The sequence below is a fragment of the Nicotiana sylvestris genome, chromosome 2 (genome assembly GCF_000393655.2).
Source record: "Nicotiana sylvestris chromosome 2, ASM39365v2, whole genome shotgun sequence".
Taxonomy (NCBI): Eukaryota; Viridiplantae; Streptophyta; class Magnoliopsida; order Solanales; family Solanaceae; genus Nicotiana; species Nicotiana sylvestris.
This window is the reverse complement of record NC_091058.1, coordinates 87565320-87579460: the sequence shown is the minus strand read 5'-3', so window position 1 is coordinate 87579460 and position 14141 is coordinate 87565320. Positions and strand designations below refer to the sequence as shown.

General features: G+C 32.3%; 1 non-coding gene across 1 annotated transcript; it reads right to left on the bottom strand.

The window, feature by feature from the left end:
* Positions 1–197: 197 nt before the first annotated feature.
* On the bottom strand, positions 198–269 carry TRNAE-CUC (transfer RNA glutamic acid (anticodon CUC)). The gene has a single exon. It is a non-coding gene; the product is annotated as a tRNA-Glu (tRNA).
* Positions 270–14141: the final 13872 nt, after the last annotated feature.

Genomic DNA, 14141 nt, shown 5'->3' with positions numbered 1-14141 from the left:
TTCTTCATAGACTAGAAGCAAAAATTCGGAATACTAGGATCTTGTACCATCGGCGTGCATTCACCAAACATGTAGGATTTTAGGGTTCAGATTAGACTCTGTCAGAGTCAGTATTCTCACCTTGAAATTAGTAACCTGATGTGCTTGCTGCAAGTGAGTTTAGGTTTAAAAAAAAAGGATATTATCAGAAAAATTAATTCCGGTACCGGGAATTGAACCCGGGTCTCCTGGGTGAGAGCCAGATATCCTAACCGCTGGACAATAACGGATGTTTGGTTATCTATTCAAGCATGAGAATTATATACACTAGACACTTGGAATACAATTCCCAACCATTTGGACCTACCATTTTAACTTTTAATTCTTTCGAAACAAATTTAAAATGGTTTCCAAACTTTACATTTTATTCTTAACGGCAAAGGCTAAATATATCCCTCTACTTTCAAATATTGTTTACCTGTATCCTTCGTTATACTATTGGGCTATTCATACCCCTACCGTCATACTTTGGAACAAAAATACTCCTATTGTCATACTTTGAAATAAAAATACCCCTATTTTGGATGGAGTGCCACGTGACAACACCAGATTAAAACGACCCATTTTTTTTACCCGATCCGTTTTGAAAGAAACTCACAACCCGACCCCTATTTTCATTTTTTTCCAGTTTTTTTTTAAATTTCAGTTTTTACAAAACGAAAATATTTTTTTTCTGTTTTTACAAAAAAAAAATTCAGTTTATACAAATTTGTTTTTTTAGTTTTTACAAAAAAAAATTTTTTAAAAAAACTTTAAAAAATGAAAAACAAACATTTTTCAAAACAAATTTGTATAAACTGATTTTTTTTTGTAAAAATAGAAAAAAAATATTTTCGTTTTTTAACAATTTAACAAAATATTTTCGTTTTTTAAAAACTGAAAACATTATTTTCAACAAAATATTTTCGTTTTTGAAAAATATTTTTTTTCATTTTTCCATTTTTTTAAAAGAATTTTGTTTTGTAAAAACTGGAAAAAGAAATTTGTAAAAACAGATTTTTTTTTGTTTTTTAACAAAATATTTTTGCTTTTTAAAAACTGAAATTTAAAAAAAAAACTGGAAAAAAATGAAAATAGGGGTCGGGTTGTGGGTTTTTTTAAAAACGGATCGGGTAAAAAAAAAGAAATTGGTCGTTTTAATTTGGTGTTGCCACGTGGCACTCCATCCAAAATAGAGGTATTTTTGTTTCAAAGTATGACAATAGTGGTATTTTTGTTCCAAAGTATGACGGTAAGGGTATGGATAGCCCAATAGTATAACAAAGGGTAATGGTGAATAATATTTAAAAGTAGAGGGGTATATTTAGCCCTTTGCCGTATTCTTAATGGTAGCAGAGGAAAGGTGAACCCAACTGAATGATAGTAGACAAAAGACAATGGATTTTCGATCTCATAATACAGAGATGAACCGTAATCAATATTCAAGTAGAACTCATTTGACAAAATCTTGTTTGTTTTACAAAAAAATCAGATAAATGTAGCTAAAAATCATAAAGGAGAAAGAATAAGGTTAAATTCTTTTCAGAGCCTCTATCCATGAATGACTCAGGGATGGACGTTGAAATTATGAGTAATCAAACTGCAAAATTTCCAACTCTTGGAGATAAAATGGATTGCACTTCCTGTATGTTTAGTATCTATGTTTGGTACAGCCATGACAATTAATACACCATTTGCAAGTCAAACATATATAGTAACGTAAAAATTGCAGCGTATGTAATTTTTCCAATTTATAGTATTACCTATTCCCTCTCGAACAGAGAGATTGGATATCCTTAGAATTCACAAGAAATATATGTATCTCCATCTCCGAGGTATAGGTGATTAGTCGGGACATAAACACAACAGAGTTGTATTCGTGTGAAGTTATGAAGCCAAATGCATAGGATGCCTAATTATGGCCACTTCTTTGAATTATGTTTTGTGGCATTATGTTTAGTACTTGGAACGTTCAGAATCAATCATGAGGGGCATTTTTTGATGAACCACTCGATCTCCTAAACTAAGAAGAGAAGCACCTAACCTCATATGACGACATGAATACCCCAACGAAGAAGATGAAAGTCACTGAGGTAACAAATTCAAACACTAATGATAAATGCAGATCGAGCTCATTTATAAATCAATCTCAAGGCCTGTACTAGCTCTTTCCCCTTCCCCCCTCCCTCTCCCTCTCCCAAATGATTATAGATTGGAGAAAAGAGTAAAAAGAAATAAAATGACACTGTATTTAATAACAATCTACGAAATTGGCAATACCTACATATATATCCACTCAGTAAAATGATGACACCACATACGAAATTCCTAATTGATGTTGCAGCACTGAATGCTAAGGATATAAATACATTTATCAAGTGTGTGTAAACACATTTTATGCCACAATTTGAGAGAAAAAACTTTGGGAAATGAATTTACGGAGAGTTGGTCATATGATAAATGAAGATATCTCGACAAAATACTCCCATTTATATGCAAACTAGCTAAGGTCCGAACGGAGTAGAAAATCGACACTTGTGACTTCGTGCTCAATTTGTAATAAGATTTTAGTGAATATAAAAACTATGCTATTAAATGTAAAATGGATATTTTAAAATTGTTATTAAATACTATAAAAAGATAGCCACTCTCTTTGTGTCGCAGGTCGAGCTCACCATACGAGGATTGTCTAGTGCGGTCTACCTCTTCAGTGTAGTTAGCTCGCTATTGTACTATAACGGAGTTTATCCAAAGCGCATCCGAAGGATAGCGACTGCGTATTCCCTAGTTTTTAAAAAAAAAATATCGTATAAGATGGAAAAATAATGAAGTATTTTATATATTCTTGCAAATATAAAACTGAAAGAATTAATACAAATTCTGGTGCTTTTTAAATTTTATTCCTTTTCCAAATTTTGCAAGATGAAAAGCAGCTCAAAAATAGTTGTTCCACATAAATTATTGAGATATTATCAATTTTAGCCCACGCCAGAAACTATTTACATTTGATAGTCAAAAAAGTGTATAAAATTTGTATAATTTTTGTATATACACTACTAGAAATACGATAAATACGGACCAACTTTGGTCGGTTATGGCCAATTACCGACCAAAATGCAACCAAATACGCTTGGACGGTATTTTGATGGTCGTTTTAATATACTGATCAAAGTTGGTCGGTCAATTAAATTCAAAAAAAAATATTGCAAAAAAAAAAAACCAACCAAAGTTGGTCGGTATTTTAATTATATAATCAAAAGATTCACCATCTGGGAATCGAACCGGGGTGTGTACTGTGGCAAGATACTATTCTACCACTAGACCATTGGTGCATTTTGTTTTAAGATTGTCTTATTTTTTATTTATACTCTTTAATTGTATTTTCGTACAAAAATAACCGACCAAAGTTGGTCGATTTTATTAAAAAATAAAATTACCGACCAAAGTATGTCGGTTTTTTAAAATGACCGGCCGAATTTACCGACCAAAGTTGGTCGGTTTTTTAATATTAATTTTTATTTATTTTAATTACAAAACCAACCAAAGTTGGTCGCTTTCTTGAAAAATAAATTTGCCGGGACTCAAAAATAGTTTCCCGCATTTTTGCACCAACTTTGGTCGGTTTCGTAAAATATATATATATATATATATATATATATATATATATATATATATATATATATATATATATTTTGGAAAACCGATCAAAGTTGGTCGGTTTTTCTTGGTAAGTTTTTGCCGAATTTCTAGTAGTGATAACATATAGAATGCATATATATACAAAAAAAAAATTATAAATTTTATACATTTTTTCAGCTATTATATTTATAGCGGCCATACAGTGCCATTTTTCCTAAATTATTATTCGTTTGATCCTTTTTTGATCTAAAAAATACCATCGAAAGCCTAAAGATGACTAATGTAGACAAAAACCAACATTACAACTGTTTTTTTTTCATTCATAAATTATCGTTAAAGGTCAAGAAATGACCATTGGAAGTCAAAATAACCTTTTCTGAAACAATGCTATCTAAACATCACTAAATTTTGTAAAAATTGCACGGGGCGCCCTATTTGGTCGCCCCCATTTAACCTATACCCATTTTTTAATTTTTTTTAATTTGTACCCACTTTTTAAACAACTTCAGCCCCCTTTCTCCTCCTCCTTTGTTTTCTTCTTCTTCTTTCTTCTGCTGCTGTTGGTGCTGCTATGAAACTTCAGTTCATGGGATGATTGCCATAAATATGTTTATTAGATTATTTAAAAATAAATTATAAATAATTACGTAAGTTAGTAGACAATAATTTGTGAATATTTCTACGTACGTAAGTTAGTAGACAATGATAATTCTGTTCTTTTCACGTTTATTGTTTCCAAAAGTTATGATTTAGATACTGTTGGGAATTTGATTATTTATCTAGTATGTTAGAAAGCTTTTTCAAAAACTTCAGCTTATATAGTGCTGAAGTTTTTACAAATGAATTAAATAACTTCAACATCTTCTGCTGAAGTTTTTGAAAAAGCTTTATGACAAAACTAATAAATCCAAGACAAAGCTGAAGTTTTTACAAATGTACTAAATAATTTCAGCATCTTCTGCTGAAGTTTTTGAAAAAGCTTATCCAGGACAAAAGAACTTCAGCTTATTTAGTGCTGAAATTTTTACAAATGAACTAAATAACTTCAGCATCTTCTGCTGATGTTTTTGAAAAAGCTTAATGACAAAACTAATGAATCCAGGACAAAAAAACTTCAACTTATTTAGTACAATTACAAATAAAAACTTCAGCAAATGAAGAACAAAACTTCAGCTACTATGCTTAAGTTCAGCAATTACAAACAAAAATTTCAGCACACTTGGTTCAGCACACTTGCTACTTCAGGCCCATCTACTAGAATGCTGAAGTTTTGCATGATTGTCTTTGCTACTTCAGCCCGTATGCTGAAGTTACGCGAAAAAGTGAGTACGCTTGCAATTTTTTTTGCAAAGCAAGCACAAGTTAAAACGTGACCCAAAAAGCGGGTATAAATGCAAATGCCCCTAAATTTTGCAAGAAACCGTGGGAACACTATCTTACTGATGTTAATCCTTGTATAATTATTTATGAGGAAAATAAAATTAACAGCAAAAATGCTGAATATTATGTGGAGATTAAATCTCCCTACTACACCAGCCAACGACAATGGTCTGAAAATTTTTGGTCTTCAATTGTTTCAGGTCTCCCTCTCCCAATTTGCATCATGAAATATTAGGGCCGACTATAAATCACTGGCTTTCAATTCGCACAAACAATCATAATTTTTTGTAATTACAATGTAAATAGTTTCTATCCAGTAGCGATTCCGAAAATTAAACTCACCTTATAAATGTACCAGCAAGCACATAAATCGAGTAGAAAGAGAGACGATTAAAAGAGTGTAAGGAAACCGGAAGTGCAATTGAGCGTCTATGAAATGTGCAGTGTAGAGGCCGCGCAATGTGGAGGAAGAGTATAATGTAAAGCATGAGCATTTTAAGACGTGTCAAAACAATTATTCACCCATATCTATATTTATATTATTATATTAAAAGGAGAGTAGTGAAACATGATATTAAGCCAAGTGACAAGCTCCACTTGGTAATTTTAAGACAACATTAAAAATTTAAATTATAAATGGAACATAATTAATGGAAGTAGTAGTTCAATAAGAATTATTTTTTAATTATGATACAAATCTCTATTAGTAGTATAATCTATATTCTATATTATATTAAAAGGAGAGTAGTGACGCATGACATTAACCCAAGTGGCAAGCTAAAAAAAAGTCACTTGGCAATTTTAAGACAACATTAAAAATTTGAATTATAAATGGAAACATAATTAATGGAAGTAGTAGTTCAATAAGAATTATTTTTTAATTATGATACAAATCTCTATTAGTAGTATAATTTAGTTAATATTTTTTTGTATAATTATGGTAGGGATGAAATAAATTATGGTAGGGACGAATTTTAATTAATTGATCAAGCTTTTTAACTGACCCTATTTTGGTACAATATACATTACTGTAGGTATCTTTAATTAAAATTTTATACAATAAATATTTTATACATAAATAAATATTTCTTAAAATAATAATGAAAATATTGTTGCAACAATTAGAGTTTTTACGATTAATATTTGAATCGAGTATTGCTAGATTAAGTTTGAAAGTATAAGATGATTTTTGGAAATGTGGTCCAATGGAGAAAATAGAAGAATCAGATATATTTGAATTTGAGATGGGACTTTTTTTTAATATGATAAGAAAATTCATATTTAAGAGTATGAACAATAGAGTCAAAGTTACTATTGAAATAATTTTTATTTATTATTTGTATTATATTAAAATGAATGTGATAAAAGTGGATATTAAATTCAAGTAAACTAATAAAAAGCATATGACAACGTTAATAATATTAAGTATTGAATATACAATAGCAAAATGAGAAACAAACAGAGAAAAAAATCAAAATTTCTATCATAAAGAACAAAAAAGGATAAAACTTATTTAAATTTGATATAAAAAAGTTTTTTTTAAGTATGATAAAAATGGTCATGATGTGTATAAGGCCACATAACTGAAGTTTAATAGATTAAAAAAAAATTAAAAATCAAAATATTAATACTAAGAAATAGAAGGGAAATAAAATAGTTAAAAAAAATAAAGTAAATATATAATGCTTAAAATATTATTAATAAATTTAAACAATTTGATAATTTTGGATATTAATTTTAAATAAAATAAATATTTATTTCAAGATTAAAAAATCATACATCGATTTATATAATAATATTAAAGGATATAAACAGATTATGATATTAAATAAAGAGGCATGTTAATGAAAGCCACATAAGAAAATAAAATACTATATATTTAGGTAACTTAATAGCAATAATCAAAAATTTAAAAATATTTAATATTAGAAATAGAAGGGAAAGACGATTGAACTTGAGATTTAGATTAAAATTATAATGAAATGCTCAAATTATGGATAGGACTATAAAATTAAAGTTTTACTAGATAAAAAACTAAAAATTGGATAACAAATTAAAACTAAGAAAATACAAAATAAATATCTCGTGTGGGTAATTTTATGAACAAAAATTAAAGTCTATTTGTATCCTAACGTTAAAAGAGAAAGAAAATTTAATTACACGTGATACAAAAAACAATTATAAGAAAATTCAATAGATTTAAAATATAATAATAAAAAAATTATCTATTAATATTTTAAACTAATTCAAAGTTATAACTTAGAATAAAATGTGATATTATATATTTTGTTTATTGGTAAAATATTAATGTAAAAAACTAATTAAAAATTCATAGTAGGGAAGAGGATGTATAAAGAGGAAAATAGAGATAGTGTGAGAATATTTATACTTTGAATTAATTAAGTATAAGCATATTAAATAATTAAATAATACTCAAAAATATTATTGAAAGATTTAAATGAAAATAAAGTTCCAAGTAAGAGGATAAAAGTACAAAAATAGATTAAATTCTAGGAATACAAAAATTTATATTTATATATGTTTATCAAAAGGGTAATAAGCAAGATATCAAGTCAATTGCTAAGCTAATAAAAGATCACATGAATATAACATTATTAAGTAATAGATAATGCAATAACTATAAGCAAAGATTAAAGAGAGAGTTGTTTTGGTGAAAATGTAGAAGGATAAGACTTATTCGAATTTGCAGTGAAACATAAAGTGGTAGTAAGAATTTTATTAAATAATATGCTCAAACAAGACATATCACAAACGTGATATGTTTAGTATTATTTAATATTGACCACAAAATAAAATACAAGCACTAAATCAAGGAATTAGATTGTTACAGATATAAAATAAAAATATAAATAAAAAGAAACATGTTATCTGGAAGTTTTAAATTTTAAGGTAATTCCAATAACTCAAATTATAATTTGATATTTGTGTTCGTGCATCATGCGAGTACTAATACTAGTTATCTACTAAAAAATAGGTTGGATAATGAATTTTTTAAAAATGGGTAAAATATGGATAAGAATTATATTATCCATTTAGAAAATGAATAACTAATAGATTTAGCTTTTACATTTGTAAAACCTCAAATTTGGAGTTCCTCAAGTTTCAGAGACTAGGAATTCTTCCAAAAGTGAACATATTCAAGAAGTCATTGATAATATAGATATCCATATTATCCGCTGTTTCTTTCATCTGATATCTATTCACGTTCACACACACACATATGATAAAATAAATTTTATAACTATGAGAATGATAAGCCACGATAAAATGGTACACCCACGAAAAACGAAGCTCTCATCTAAGGTTATTATCATTATGGAATAAATATGGAATTTTTACCTCCTATAATAAAGGTTGATACCTTATTTATTTTAAATAAATATCCTTTTAAAAAATAATATTTCATAGCTATCTTTTGATTTTTATAGCCAAATATCTATTTATGGTCACCTCCTACTCTTAAGCCATAAAATACGCATTGTATTATTTTTCTCTCTCATCCTTTCAGATTTTTCTCCACTCCCTCTCTCTCAACTCCAGTCTTTCTGCATGAATACAACCACAATTCTCCCAAACACAATTCTCCCAAATATAGATTGAAACGGGAATAAGAGAGAAAAATTGAGGAAAGCATTGTAATGCTAGAAAATTGTTTGCTACTTCGGATCGAAACATGAGGGTTCTAGGGTTCTGCGTCTTCCTCTTCTCTTCAGATTATATTACCAATCTGGAATTTAGAAACAAAACTCTATATAAATCTCCGTCTTCCTCTTCTCTTTGTCATTCTAGGGTTCTGCCTAATCTGGGGTTTTCCGTCCCAATCCACAAGCGCTATTCAAATTCAATTGTAAAGAATAGGTTTTTTGAAGCGCACATGAGGGTATTATGGTAACAGGAACAGTGACGTTTCGAGTCAGAATCGCGGCCCTCTCGACGAGACGACATTAGGGTTGTTCTTGAACAAAGATGACGGAGTTTGGGGTTGAGCAACTTGAATTTTTTGTTAATATATTTCAATGTATCTCGCTGTATTTCCATGTATTTCATTGTATTCATTGTCTTTTTTTCCATTGTATTTCAATGTATCTCGCTGTATTTCATTGTATTCGCTGTCTCGTTGTATTCCATAAATGTATTCATATATATTTTTAATTAATATAATTTATGTATTCAGATGTATATATATATTTAAATTGCTCTGTTTTTGTTGCATTTATCGGCTGGGAAAAATACTCAGCATATTTTATCTGAAGATTGCTATGTTTTGGAGTGTTTTTCGGTTGAGAATCTTTTTTATAGCTGGAAATATAAATTTTGTGTGTTATAAGTGAGTTTGTTGAGTTATATTAGGAGTCTATTATGTTAATTGATTCACTTTCCGTTTAAAAACAATTATAATCTCCTGTTTCACGTCGCGAATACAGTCGAATACAAAAATCTATCTAGCTGTAATCCCCTGTTTCACACATAGAAATGCTACTGTATTCATACAGTAGCTTAAATACATCGAATACACTTTAAAAAACCTAAAAACATAGCTATAAGAAGTAATATAATAAATGGTAGTTACAACTGACTAATAACCACTAAAACATAGTGATTTTTGAAAATTTCTCGATAAATATTCAAATTTATTGTCCAATTTCACCTCCGTTCTAAGCTAGAAACCAGTTTCCTTTTCCACAATCACAACATAGACGATATGAAAAGTTAACTAAAGTCGGACATAAATAATTCGAAACTGTGCAGCCAGCTCCAAAGCTTCAACCATTTTACCCAATTTAGACAATTCTAATCCAATAAAAAACAAGAGGAAGAAAAAGGAGCGCAGAACTAAATTCACCGGAGAGCTCCACACACCTCCTCTCTCTCTCTCTTTCGTGTCCCTTGCAACATCACGAACCTCATAACATCTACCTTCGTGCTTACTAATCCTATCAAGGATGATAAGATAATCTGGACTTAAAAAGCAAAATAATGAAAATATTATTATACTGTGACTAACAATGAACAAACTTTTATATGGTGATTAATAAATAATAAAATAATAGTATTTAAATATTTTAATTTCTATATTACTATATATTCTTATTCTATATTTCGTTTGACATAAAATAACTTGCTATGATACTCCCTCCGTTTCAATTTATGTGAACCTATTTGACTAAGCTCGGAGTTCAAGAAAAAATAAAGACTTGTAGAATTTGCGATCCTAAACAAGTCAAAAAGGGGTCCAGAGTGTTTGTGTGATTATAAATATTTCTCATTAAGGGTAGAGTTGGAAGTTTAAGCTAAATTGTTTCCAAATTTAGGAAGGGGTCATTCTTTTTGAAACGGACCAAAAAGGAAATAGGTTCACATAAACTGAACATAGGGAATATAATATGGAGTATTTGTCACACCTCCTTTTTCCGCACCCGGGCGGGTACAAGGGAGTTTTTTCCAATTAAAGGACAATCGAAACGAGATTTATTTATTTATTTCAGAGTCGCCACTTGGGAGATTTAGGGTGTCCCAAGTCACCAATTTTAATCCCGAATCGAGGAAAAGAATGACTCCATATTACAGTCTACGTACCAGAAATCCAGATAAGGAATTCTGTTAACCCGGGAGAAGGTGTTAGGCATTCCTGAGTTCCGTGGTTCTAGCACGGTCGCTCAACTGTTATATTCGGCTCGATTATCTGATTTTATACAAATGTGAACTTATGTGCCAATTTTATCTTTTAACCACTTTTATCATTCACTGTTATTTTTATAGGACTTGCAACGTCGTGAAAACATATCTCGAACCACGTTACATCAATGCACCCGTGGTTATTGACATATCTCGACTCGGTTGAGATTTGGATTTGGGTCACATAAATGTGCACCCGAATTTAGGGAGATATCATTATTAAAGGCGCGCCTAAAGCAACTAGCGCATTATTATTTTGGGGTAGGGCCGTGAAATTTGCTAAACGGCCCGTCCCGGAATCTAAGTATTTAATACATATATTTTGTGAGGGCCCCGCAATTTGTCCCTTTTATTTGGCGAGGCTCGCCTCATTTTATTATTATTATTTTTTAAAAGAATTTGCAACGTCATGGAAATGCATCTCAGACCACGTCACAATCAATGTACCCGTGATTAGAAACACATTTCGACTCCGTTGAGACTTGGATTTGGGTCACATAAATGTGCACCCGAGTTAAGAAGGTAACATTATTAAATACGCGCTTAAAGCAACTAGCGTATTGTTATTTTGGGAAAGGCCGTGAAATTCGCTAAGCGGCCTGTCCCGAATTCTAAGAATTTTAATAAGGTTCCTATTAGTCCTAACTTTGCTAACGTATTGTTATTGTTATTAAACCCAACTTCTATTACTAAAAAATGAGAAATAAGGTTTAAACGCTAGTAGTCATGATTTTTCATTCAGACGTTCACATACCTATTACAACGAGAGTACATAATATATGCGAGCACATATGTTCGCAACAAATCACTGGATGTCAAATTGTTCCCTTAATAAACACAAATATATGCATAGAAGTAGACATTCTCGTACAAAAACTTAAGTTCACAATATGTTCTCACATTTACTTTAAGCATATGCAGTAACTGATCATAAGATGAACATTTTTAACAAAAACGACAAAAATTGCATTGTTGACATTCATCTTAAACCATAATATGCGAATCGAACGAAATGAAACAAAGGACGAAGAACACTAACCTTCGAACCTCGACAAACCTAGAACGACAAACAGCGCCCCCGACGGAACTTCGAACCTGACCTCACTAAACGAGGAAACAATGACGAAACCTCGGACAAACACCTCGACGAGCAAAAGCAACCTCACCGGAAAAACAGAAAGCTCGAACCAAAGTCGACCTCGACGGAAAACAGAAAACTCGGCAAGGCAGAATCGCGGCAACCAACAGCTGCCCGAAAACGCAGCAACGACTGCTTGGCACGCAGCGATAGCTACTCGTTGGACTGGAAATGGTGAAACGGCTGGTTTTCGTTCGGGCTGTGCGTGGAGCTGTCGAACTGGGGAGGTTTCGCGGGTGGCGGGGAGCTGGTGGCCTAGCTGGTAACGGTAATGGCTGGTGGACTGTTTGGTCAGTCGGGAAGGTGACGGAGTGGTGTTTGGACAGTAGGGAAGGTGTCGCAGCAGTAGCTGCTGCTGCTCGACGGGGCCGGTGGTTCAAGCGTCGGGTTGCTGGTGATTTTGGACGTGAGGGGTGGTGGTGTTTGGACTGTGTCGAGGGTGGTTTTGGTGGTGGAAGGGTCCGTTTAGTGTAGGTGTTTGGGCGTGAAACTGGTGAAGGCGATGGTTATGGCGGGTCGTTTGGTCGGTGGGTTTGGACGTGGGGGAGTAGGGGCCGGTGACAATGGCGGATTCACGGAGGAAGAAGGAGTGGTCGTTTTGTGGTCCGTTTGCTAGGGTTCTTCGGTTCTTCTTCTTTTGAAGAAGAAGATGAACAGTGGAAACATAAATTCCCTCCCTTTGAATTTTTTTTTTGTCCCTCCCCTTTTTCAATTTTTCTGTCCGTGTATATTAGCCCATTTGTCCAGAAAAATGAGCCCCACGCGTGGTGGGGTTCGAGGCTTGTGTTCCCCACGCGTGGTGGGGTTCCCCGTGTATGGGATTCCGTCCGTGTTCCCCACGTGTGGCGGACTCGGATTATTATGGGCTAGGTCCGAAAATTAGGCCTAAAAGCGGGTAGTTTGAACCCGAATATTATTCTTTTGCCCGGATCCGAGAATAAGAACACTACGTTGCTTACTAATCCTATGTAAGTAAAATAACTACAAAAATAAGACTAATATTTAAAACAAAACTATATCTTTTTTTAATATTTTTTCAAGATTTAAAATAACTACAAAATATCAATAAAACTATTTTTTAATTTTCGTTTTTGTATAAAGGTAAAAAATATAAAGTAATATTTTTTGTATTTTTAAGAAATTAAGATGACTACAAAACATTAATAGAACTACATTTTTTGGTTATTTTCGAAATTATATAAAGTACCAAAATAAAGTGCAATTTTTGTATTTTTTCAAGTTTATGAGAAATACATAAACTAAAATTTATATATGTATTTTTGTGATTCTTTCTTTTTGCGACGAAATAAAGTAAAATAGTTAAAATGGCTATATTAGCCCCAATTTCACATATTCACGCTAAAAATGTGAAAATTCTCGGGGAGGGTCAAAAATCCGGTGTCTACAGCTGCCCCTCTTTGACTGGAAACACGAAGAGTTTTCCGACAAAGAACGACTAGACATGTTTTTGACCCGACCATTACTTGGACGGACTACACTAAGGAAAGGGAGGGAATGTGACCGAGCCCTGGTATCTGAGCTGCCTACATATCCTTGGTTATACAGGAATCAGGCCACGTGTAGTTCGGAAATGAGAGAGATGGTAAAGTGTACCGAGGTGAAGAGCCGAGCGAGGTGCCGTTCCGTTGAGGTTCCGGTCCGCGGTCCTGTCATTACAACAAAAATGAAAACTGAAAAAGACTAACTAAGCCTATCAGCTACTAGTTACAAAGATTCCTATCTGTAAGTCTTCTGAAACTTGGTCTTGAGTCTTGAATGGTGCTTCATACAGACTTCAGATTTGAACCTTGATACTGCTAGTTGTAGGTGCTAGTTCTTGAGCAGACCACATCTGTTCTCCACTTTCGTACTTTGGGTTCTTTTCCCCCTCTTTTCTCCTCTTGCTTTTGTTTTTGTGACCAGCTTTTGTTGATCATCCCAGACTGTTGACTCGCATTCTTGAGGCGAGCTTCTACTATTTCTAGCTTGGTTGAATGCTGGGGACTTCTGTTGTAGAAAGCTTTATTGATTCTAAGGGTGCTCCTTTGTCATATGAGCGGACCTTTGACTTCAATACTTCAATTGTATTCCCTTATTCTCCAAGTGGGCGCCTGATTTCTATTTCTTTTATTTATCCTTGTTCTCCAGGTGGACGCCTGATTTCTTCCTTCCTTTGTCCTTGTTCTCCAGGTGGACGCCTGATTACTTCCTTTCTTTGTCCTTGTTCTCCAGGTGGACGCCTGATTTCTTCCTTTCTTTGTCCTTGTTC